Source organism: Schistocerca nitens, chromosome 1 (genome assembly GCF_023898315.1).
Source record: "Schistocerca nitens isolate TAMUIC-IGC-003100 chromosome 1, iqSchNite1.1, whole genome shotgun sequence".
NCBI lineage: Eukaryota > Metazoa > Arthropoda > Insecta > Orthoptera > Acrididae > Schistocerca > Schistocerca nitens.
Genome location: NC_064614.1, coordinates 340,592,835 through 340,603,659, shown reverse-complemented (window position 1 = coordinate 340,603,659; position 10,825 = coordinate 340,592,835). Strand labels below are relative to the sequence as shown.

At 46.7% G+C, this 10,825-nt stretch overlaps 1 non-coding gene across 1 annotated transcript; it reads right to left on the bottom strand.

Annotated features, from left to right (window-relative positions):
* Positions 1 to 2,082: 2,082 nt before the first annotated feature.
* Trnal-caa (transfer RNA leucine (anticodon CAA)) lies at positions 2,083 to 2,157 on the bottom strand. Its single transcript has one exon. It is a non-coding gene; the product is annotated as a tRNA-Leu (tRNA).
* Positions 2,158 to 10,825: the final 8,668 nt, after the last annotated feature.

Here is a 10,825-nt window from a genome sequence, read left to right as displayed (position 1 = left end):
AAGCTGGCATACTATGCTTACTTTCATTCCATAATGTCATATGGGATTATTTTCTGGGGTAATTCATCAAGCCAAGCTAAAGTTTTCTGGGCACAAAAACGTGCAGTAAGAGTTATATGTGGTGTGAACTCAAGAACATCCTGCAGAAGCCTGTTTAGGGAACTAGGGATACTAACGACTGCTTCCCAATATCTTTATTCCTTAATGAAATTTGTCATTAAAAATATATCACTTTTTCAAACCAACAGCTCAATTCATGGAATCAATACTAGAAATAAGAATAATCTTCACAAGGATTTAAAGTCACTTAGTCTTGTACAAAAAGGTGTGCGTTATTCAGGAACACACATTTTCAATAACTTGCCAGCAGCCATAAAAAGCTTAACAACCAATGAAATTCAGTTTAAGAGAAGCCTAAAGGATTTATTGGTGGCCAACTCCTTCTACTCCATTGATGAATTTCCTAGTAAAACCAACTGATTTGTATATAAGTACAACATAACTTCTGCACAATTTCAGTGCAGTAATGTGTTCATTGAAAATTTGTGTGTGTGTGTATGTGTGTGTGTGTGTGTGTGTGTGTGTGTGTGTGTGTGTGTGTAAGTATAATCTAACTTCTGCACCATTTCAGTGCAGTAATGTGTTCATTGTAAATAAGTATTGCAGTAGTTGTATTACATGTTTATTACCTTTTTGTTGTTGTTGTGGTCTTCAGTCCTGAGACTGGTTTGATGCAGCTCTCCATGCTACTCTATCCTGTGCAAGCTTCTTCATCTCCCAGTACCTACTGCAACCTACATCCTTCTGAATCTGCTTAGTGTATTCATCTCTTGGTCTCCCCCTACGATTTTTTCTCTCCACGATGCCCTCCAATACTAAATTGGTGATCCCTTGATGCCTCAGAACATGTCCTACCAACCGATCCCTTCTTCTGGTCAAGTTGTGCCACAAACTTCTCTTCTCCCCAATCCTATTCAATACTTCCTCATTAGTTATGTGATCTACCCATCTAATCTTCAGCATTATTCTGTAGCACCACATTTCGAAAGCTTCTATTCTCTTCTTGTCCAAACTATTTACCGTCCATGTTTCACTTCCATACATGGCTACACTCCATACAAATACTTTCAGAAATGACTTCCTGACACTTAAATCTATACTCGATGTTAACAAATTTCTCTTCTTCAGAAACACTTTCCTTGCCATTGCCAGTCTACATTTTATATCCTCTCTACTTCGACCATCATCAGTTATTTTGCTCCCCAAATAGCAAAACTCCTTTACAACTTTAAGTGTCTCATTTCCTAATCTAATTCCCTCAGCATCACCTGATTTAATTTGACTACATTCCATTATCCTCGTTTTGCTTTTGTTGATGTTCATCTTATATCCTCCCTTCAAGACACCATCCATTCCGTTCAACTGCTCTTCCAAGTCCTTTGCTGTCTCTGACAGAATTACAATGTCATCGGCGAACCTCAAAGTTTTTATTTCTTCTCCATGGATTTTAATGCCTACTCCGAATTTTTCTTTTGTTTTCTTTACTGCTTGCTCAATATACAGATTGAATAACATCGGGGAGAGGCTACAACCCTGTCTTACTCCCTTCCCAACCGCTGCTTCCCTTTCATGTCCCTCGACTCTTATAACTGCCATCTGGTTTCTGTACAAATTGTAAATAGCCTTTCGCTCCCTGTATTTTACCCCTGCCACCTTTAGAATTTGAAAGAGAGTATTCCAGTCAACATTGTCAAAAGCTTTCTCTAAGTCTACAAATGCTAGAAACGTAGGTTTGCCTTTCCTTAATCTTTCTTCTAAGATAAGTCGTAAGGTCAGTATTGCCTCACGTGTTCCAGTATTTCTACGGAATCCAAACTGATCTTCCCCGAGGTCGACTTCTACTAGTTTTTCCATTCGTCTGTAAAGAATTCGTGTTAGTATTTTGCAGCTGTGGCTTATTAAACTGATTGTTTGGTAATTTTGACATCTGTCAACACCTGCTTTCTTTGGGATTGGAATTACTATATTCTTCTTGAAGTCTGAGGGTATTTCACCTGAAACTTCCTGGCAGATTAAAACTGTGTGCCCGACCGAGACTCGAACTCGGGACCTTTGCCTTTTGCGGGCAAGTGCTCTACCAACTGAGCTACCGAAGCACGACTCACACCCGGTACCCACAGCTTTACTTCTGCCAGTACCTCGTCTCCTACCTTCCAAACTTTACAGAAGCTCTCCTGCGAACCATGCAGAACTAGCACACCTGAAAGAAAGGATATTGCGGAGACATGGCTTAGCCACAGCCTGGGGGATGTTTCCAGAATGAGATTTTCACTCTGCAGCGGAGTGTGCGCTGATATGAAACTTCCTGGCAGATTAAAACTGTGTGCCCGACCGAGACTCGAACTCGGGACCTTTGCCTTTCGCGGGCAAGTGCTCTACCAACTGAGCTACCGAAGCACGACTCACGCCCGGTACCCACAGCTTTACTTCTGCCAGTACCTCGTCTCCTACCTTCCAAACTTTACAGAAGCTCTCCTGCGAACCATGCAGAACTAGCACTCCTGAAAGAAAGGATATTGCGGAGACATGGCTTAGCCACAGCCTGGGGGATGTTTCCAGAATGAGATTTTCACTCTGCAGCGGAGTGTGCGCTGATATGAAACTTCCTGGCAGATTAAAACTGTGTGCCCGACCGAGACTCGAACTCGGGACCTTTGCCTTTCGCGGGCAAGTGCTCTACCAACTGAGCTACCGAAGCACGACTCACGCCCGGTACCCACAGCTTTACTTCTGCCAGTACCTCGTCTCCTACCTTCCAAACTTTACAGAAGCTCTCCTGCGAACCATGCAGAACTAGCACTCCTGAAAGAAAGGATATTGCGGAGACATGGCTTAGCCACAGCCTGGGGGATGTTTCCAGAATGAGATTTTCACTCTGCAGCGGAGTGTGCGCTGATATGAAACTTCCTGGCAGATTAAAACTGTGTGCCCGACCGAGACTTGAACTCGGGACCTTTGCCTTTCGCGGGCAAGTGCTCTACCAACTGAGCTACCGAAGCACGACTCACGCCCGGTACCCACAGCTTTACTTCTGCCAGTACCTCGTCTCCTTCCTTCCAAACTTTACAGAAGCTCTCCTGCGAACCATGCAGAACTAGCACTCCTGAAAGAAAGGATATTGCGGAGACATGGCTTAGCCACAGCCTGGGGGATGTTTCCAGAATGAGATTTTCACTCTGCAGCGGAGTGTGCGCTGATATGAAACTTCCTGGCAGATTAAAACTGTGTGCCCGACCGAGACTCGAACTCGGGACCTTTGCCTTTCGCGGGCAAGTGCTCTACCAACTGAGCTACCGAAGCACGACCCATGCCCGGTACCCACAGCTTTACTTCTGCCAGTACCTCGTCTCCTACCTTCCAAACGTTACAGAAGCTCTCCTGCGAACCATGCAGAACTAGCACTCCTGAAAGAAAGGATATTGTGGAGACATGGCTTAGCCACAGCCTGGGGGATGTTTCCAGAATGAGATTTTCACTCTGCAGCGGAGTGTGCGCTGATATGAAACTTCCTGGCAGATTAAAACTGTGTGCCCGACCGAGACTCGAACTCGGGACCTTTGCCTTTCGCGGGCAATTGCTCTACCAACTGAGCTACCAAAGCACGACTCACGCCCGGTACCCACAGCTTTACTTCTGCCAGTACCTCGTCTCCTACCTTCCAAACTTTACAGAAGCTCTGCGAACCATGCAGAACTAGCACTCCTGAAAGAAAGGATATTGCGGAGACATGGCTTAGCCACAGCCTGGGGGATGTTTCCAGAATGAGATTTTCACTCTGCAGCGGATTGTGCGCTGATATGAAACTTCCTGGCAGATTAAAACTGTGTGCCCGACCGAGACTCCAACTCGGGACCTTTGCCTTTTCGCGGGCAAGTGCTCTACCAACTGAGCTACCGAAGCACGACTCACGCCCGGTACCCACAGCTTTACTTCTGCCAGTACCTCGTCTCCTACCTTCCAAACTTTACAGAAGCTCTCCTGCGAACCATGCAGAACTAGCACTCCTGAAAGAAAGGATATTGCGGAGACATGGCTTAGCCACAGCCTGGGGGATGTTTCCAGAATGAGATTTTCACTCTGCAGCGGAGTGTGCGCTGATATGAAACTTCCTGGCAGATTAAAACTGTGTGCCCGACCGAGACTCGAACTCGGGACCTTTGCCTTTCGCGGGCAAGTGCTCTACCAACTGAGCTACCGAAGCACGACTCACGCCCGGTACCCACAGCTTTACTTCTGCCAGTACCTCGTCTCCTACCTTCCAAACTTTACAGAAGCTCTCCTGCGAACCATGCAGAACTAGCACTCCTGAAAGAAAGGATATTGCGGAGACATGGCTTAGCCACAGCCTGGGGGATGTTTCCAGAATGAGATTTTCACTCTGCAGCGGAGTGTGCGCTGATATGAAACTTCCTGGCAGATTAAAACTGTGTGCCCGACCGAGACTTGAACTCGGGACCTTTGCCTTTCGCGGGCAAGTGCTCTACCAACTGAGCTACCGAAGCACGACTCACGCCCGGTACCCACAGCTTTACTTCTGCCAGTACCTCGTCTCCTTCCTTCCAAACTTTACAGAAGCTCTCCTGCGAACCATGCAGAACTAGCACTCCTGAAAGAAAGGATATTGCGGAGACATGGCTTAGCCACAGCCTGGGGGATGTTTCCAGAATGAGATTTTCACTCTGCAGCGGAGTGTGCGCTGATATGAAACTTCCTGGCAGATTAAAACTGTGTGCCCGACCGAGACTCGAACTCGGGACCTTTGCCTTTCGCGGGCAAGTGCTCTACCAACTGAGCTACCGAAGCACGACCCATGCCCGGTACCCACAGCTTTACTTCTGCCAGTACCTCGTCTCCTACCTTCCAAACGTTACAGAAGCTCTCCTGCGAACCATGCAGAACTAGCACTCCTGAAAGAAAGGATATTGTGGAGACATGGCTTAGCCACAGCCTGGGGGATGTTTCCAGAATGAGATTTTCACTCTGCAGCGGAGTGTGCGCTGATATGAAACTTCCTGGCAGATTAAAACTGTGTGCCCGACCGAGACTCGAACTCGGGACCTTTGCCTTTCGCGGGCAATTGCTCTACCAACTGAGCTACCAAAGCACGACTCACGCCCGGTACCCACAGCTTTACTTCTGCCAGTACCTCGTCTCCTACCTTCCAAACTTTACAGAAGCTCTGCGAACCATGCAGAACTAGCACTCCTGAAAGAAAGGATATTGCGGAGACATGGCTTAGCCACAGCCTGGGGGATGTTTCCAGAATGAGATTTTCACTCTGCAGCGGATTGTGCGCTGATATGAAACTTCCTGGCAGATTAAAACTGTGTGCCCGACCGAGACTCCAACTCGGGACCTTTGCCTTTTCGCGGGCAAGTGCTCTACCAACTGAGCTACCGAAGCACGACTCACGCCCGGTACCCACAGCTTTACTTCTGCCAGTACCTCGTCTCCTACCTTCCAAACTTTACAGAAGCTCTCCTGCGAACCATGCAGAACTAGCACTCCTGAAAGAAAGGATATTGCGGAGACATGGCTTAGCCACAGCCTGGGGGATGTTTCCAGAATGAGATTTTCACTCTGCAGCGGAGTGTGCGCTGATATGAAACTTCCTGGCAGATTAAAACTGTGTGCCCGACCGAGACTCGAAGTTTTTATATCAGCGCACACTCCGCTGCAGAGTGAAAATCTCATTCTGGAAACATCCCCCAGGCTGTGGCTAAGCCATGTCTCCGCAATATCCTTTCTTTCAGGAGTGCTAGTTCTGCATGGTTCGCAGGAGAGCTTCTGTAAAGTTTGGACGGTAGGAGACGAGGTACTGGCAGAAGTAAAGCTGTGGGTACCGGGCGTGAGTCGTGCTTCGGTAGCCCAGTTGGTAGAGCACTTGCCCGCGAAAGGCAAAGGTCCCGAGTTCGAGTCTCGGTCGGGCACACAGTTTTAATCTGCCAGGAAGTTTCATATCAGCGCACACTCTGCTGCAGAGTGAAAATCTCATTCTGGAAACATCCCCCAGGCTGTGGCTAAGCCATGTCTCCGCAATATCCTTTCTTTCAGGAGTGCTAGTTCTGCATGGTTCGCAGGAGAGCTTCTGTAAAGTTTGGAAGGTAGGAGACGAGGTACTGGCAGAAGTAAAGCTGTGGGTACCGGGCGTGAGTCGTGCTTCGGTAGCTCAGTTGGTAGAGCACTTGCCCGCGAAAGGCAAAGGTCCCGAGTTCAAGTCTCGGTCGGGCACACAGTTTTAATCTGCCAGGAAGTTTCATATTAGCGCACACTCCGCTGCAGAGTGAAAATCTCATTCTGGAAACATCCCCCAGGCTGTGGCTAAGCCATGTCTCCGCAATATCCTTTCTTTCAGGAGTGCTAGTTCTGCATGGTTCGCAGGAGAGCTTCTGTAACGTTTGGAAGGTAGGAGACGAGGTACTGGCAGAAGTAAAGCTGTGGGTACCGGGCGTGAGTCGTGCTTCGGTAGCTCAGTTGGTAGAGCACTTGCCCGCGAAAGGCAAAGGTCCCGAGTTCGAGTCTCGGTTGGGCACACAGTTTTAATCTGCCAGGAAGTTTCATATCAGCACACACTCCGCTGCAGAGTGAAAATATCATCCTGGAAACATCCCCCAGGCTGTGGCTAAGCCATGTCTCCGCAATATCCTTTCTTTCAGGAGTGCTAGTTCTGCATGGTTCGCAGGAGAGCTTCTGTAACGTTTGGAAGGTAGAAGACGAGGTACTGGCAGAAGTAAAGCTGTGGGTACCGGGCGTGAGTCGTGCTTCGGTAGCTCAGTTGGTAGAGCACTTGCCCGCGAAAGGCAAAGGTCCCGAGTTCGAGTCTCGGTCGGGCACACAGTTTTAATCTGCCAGGAAGTTTCATATCAGCGCACACTCCGCTGCAGAGTGAAAATCTCATTCTGGAAACATCCCCCAGGCTGTGGCTAAGCCATGTCTCCGCAATATCCTTTCTTTCAGGAGTGCTAGTTCTGCATGGTTCGCAGGAGAGCTTCTGTAAAGTTTGGAAGGTAGGAGACGAGGTACTGGCAGAAGTAAAGCTGTGGGTACTGGGCGTGAGTCGTGCTTCGGTAGCTCAGTTGGTAGAGCACTTGCCCGCGAAAGGCAAAGGTCCCGAGTTCGAGTCTCGGTCGGGCACACAGTTTTAATCTGCCAGGGAGTTTCATATCAGCGCACACTCCGCTGCAGATTGAAAATCTCATTCTGGAAACATCCCCCAGGCTGTGGCTAAGCCATGTCTCTGCAATATCCTTTCTTTCAGGAGTGCTAGTTCTGCATGGTTCGCAGGAGAGCTTCTGTAACGTTTGGAAGGTAGGAGACGAGGTACTGGCAGAAGTAAAGCTGTGGGTACCGGGCGTGAGTCGTGCTTCGGTAGCTCAGTTGGTAGAGCACTTGCCCGCGAAAGGCAAAGGTCCCGAGTTCGAGTCTCGGTCGGGCACACAGTTTTAATCTGCCAGGAAGTTTCATATCAGCGCACACTCCGCTGCAGAGTGAAAATCTCATTCTGGAAACATCCCCCAGGCTGTGGCTAAGCCATGTCTCCGCAATATCCTTTCTTTCAGGAGTGCTAGTTCTGCATGGTTCGCAGGAGAGCTTCTGTAAAGTTTGGAAGGTAGGAGACGAGGTACTGGCAGAAGTAAAGCTGTGGGTACCGGGCGTGAGTCGTGCTTCGGTAGCTCAGTTGGTAGAGCACTTGCCCGCGAAAGGCAAAGGTCCCGAGTTCGAGTCTCGGTCGGGCACACAGTTTTAATCTGCCAGGAAGTTTCATATCAGCGCACACTCCGCTGCAGAGTGAAAATCTCATTCTGGAAACATCCCCCAGGCTGTGGCTAAGCCATGTCTCCGCAATATCCTTTCTTTCAGGAGTGCTAGTTCTGCATGGTTCGCAGGAGAGCTTCTGTAAAGTTTGGAAGGTAGGAGACGAGGTACTGGCAGAAGTAAAGCTGTGGGTACCGGGCGTGAGTCGTGCTTCGGTAGCTCAGTTGGTAGAGCACTTGCCCGCGAAAGGCAAAGGTCCCGAGTTCGAGTCTCGGTTGGGCACACAGTTTTAATCTGCCAGGAAGTTTCATATCAGCGCACACTCCGCTGCAGAGTGAAAATCTCATTCTGGTATTTCACCTGTTTCATACATCTTGCTCACCAGATGGTAGAGTTTTGTCAGGACTGGCTCTCCCAAGGCCGTCAGTAGTTCCAATGGAATGTTGTCTACTCCGGGGGCCTTGTTTCGACTCAGGTCTTTCAGTGCTCTGTCAAACTCTTCACGCAGTATCTTATCTCCCATTTCATCTTCATCTACATCCTCTTCTATTTCCATAATATTGCCCTCAAGTACATCACCCTTGTATAGACCCTCTATATACTCCTTCCACCTTTCTGCTTTCCTTTCTTTGCTTAGAACTGGGTTTCCATCTGAGCTCTTGATGTTCATACAAGTGGTTCTCTTATCTCCAAAGGTCTCTTTAATTTTCCTGTAGGCAGTATCTATCTTACCCCTAGTGAGAAAAGCCTCTACAGCCTTACATTTGTCCTCTAGCCATCCCTGCTTAGCCATTTTGCACTTCCTGTCTATTTCATTTTTGAGACGTTTGTATTCCTTTTTGCCTGCTTCATTTACTGCATTTTCATATTTTCTCCTTTCATCAATGAAATTCAATATTTCTTCTGTTACCCAAGGATTTCTACTAGCCCTCGTCTTTTTACCTATTTGATCCTCTGCTGCCTTCACTACTTCATCCCTCAAAGCTGCCCATTCCTCTTCTACTGTATTTCTTTCCCCCATTCCTGTCAATTGTTCCCTTATGCTCTCCCTGAAACTCTGTACAACCTCTGGTTCTTTCAGTTTATCCAGGTCCCATCTCCGTAAATTCCCACCTTTTTGCAGTTTCTTCAGTTTTAATCTACAGGTCATAACCAATAGATTGTGGTCAGAGTCCACATCTGCCCCTGGAAATGTCTTACAATTTAAAACCTGGTTCCTAAATCTCTGTCTTACCATTATATAATCTATCTAATTCCTTTTAGTATCTCCAGGGTTCTTCCATGTATACAACCTTCTATCATGATTCTTAAACCAAGTGTTAGCTATGATTAAGTTGTGCTCTGTGCAAAATTCTACCAGGTGGCTTCCTCTTTCATTTCTTAGCCCCAATCCATATTCACCTACTACGTTTCCTTCTCTCCCTTTTCCTACACTCGAATTCCAGTCACCCACGACTATTAAATTTTCGTCTCCCTTCACTATCTGAATAATTTCTTTTATTTCATCATACATTTCTTCAATTTCTTCGTCATCTGCAGAGCTAGTTGGCATATAAACTTGTACTACTGTAGTAGATGTGGGCTTCGTATCTATCTTGGCCACAATAATGCGTTCACTATGCTGTTTGTAGTAGCTTACCCGCATTCCTATTTTCCTATTCATTATTAAGCCTACTCCTGCATTACCCCTATTTGACTTTGTGTTGATAACCCTGTAGTCACCTGACCAGAAGTCTTGTTCCTCCTGCCACCGAGCTTCACTAATTCCCACTATATCTAACTTTAACCTATCCATTTCCCTTTTTAAATTTTCTAACCTACCTGCCCGATTAAGGAATCTGACATTCCACGCTCCGATCCGTAGAACGCCAGTTTTCTTTCTCCTGATAATGACATCCTCTTGAGTAGTTCCCGCCCGGAGATCCGAATGGGGGACTATTTTACCTCCGGAATATTTTACCCAAGAGGATGCCATCATCATTTAATGATACAGTAAAGCTGCATGCCCTTGGGAAAAATTACGGCCGTAGTTTCCCCTTGCTTTCAGCCGTTCGCAGTACCAGCACAGCAAGGCCGTTTTGGTTATTGTTACAAGGCCAGATCAGTCAATCATCCAGACTGTTGCCCTTGCAACTACTGAAAAGGCTGCTGCCCCTCTTCAGGAACCACATGTTTGTCTGGCCTCTCAACAGATACCCCTCCGTTGTGGTTGTACCTACGGTACGGATATCTGTATCGCTGAGGCACGCAAGCCTACCCACCAACGGCAAGGTCCATGGTTCATGGGGGGGGGGGGGGGGGGTTTATTACCTTATAAATAAATAAAAAACTTTTTTATTTTAAATTCAGTGCATTAGTATTTGTAAAATGACTCTTTGTGTTCATTAAAAAATGACGATCATTCCACTTGGGACCTGTGGATTGGTACATTAGCTTATTTGTTTTAGTTGTAAATATTTGTCATGTATTCTTGTTTTTCTGACATGTTCCACATCCTGGAGGACCTCCTCACTACGGATCAATTGGAATGAAAGTAAATGTAATCTAATCTTATGTCCTCCTTTCAAGATACTGCCCATGCCATTCAGCTGTGCCTCCAAATCCTTTGTTGTTTCTGACAGAATTACAATGTCATCGGCAAACCTCAAAGCTTTTATTTCTTCTCCCTGGACTTTAATTCCTACTCCAAATTTTTCTTTTGTTTCCTATACAGCTTGCTCAGTAACAGATTGAATAATAACCCTGTATCACTCCCTTCTCAACACATGCTTCCCTTTCATGCCCCTTGACTCTTATAATTGCCATCTGGTTTTTGTACAAACTGTAAATTGCATGTCACTCTCTGTGTTTTTCCCCTGATGCCTTTAAAATTTGAAAGAGAGTATTCCAGTCAGCACTGAAAAAAGTTTTTTCTAAGTCTACAAATGGTATAAATGTATGTTTGCCTTTCCTTAACCTATCTTCTATGAGTAGCCGTGGACTCAGTATTGCCTTGCATGTTCCTACATTT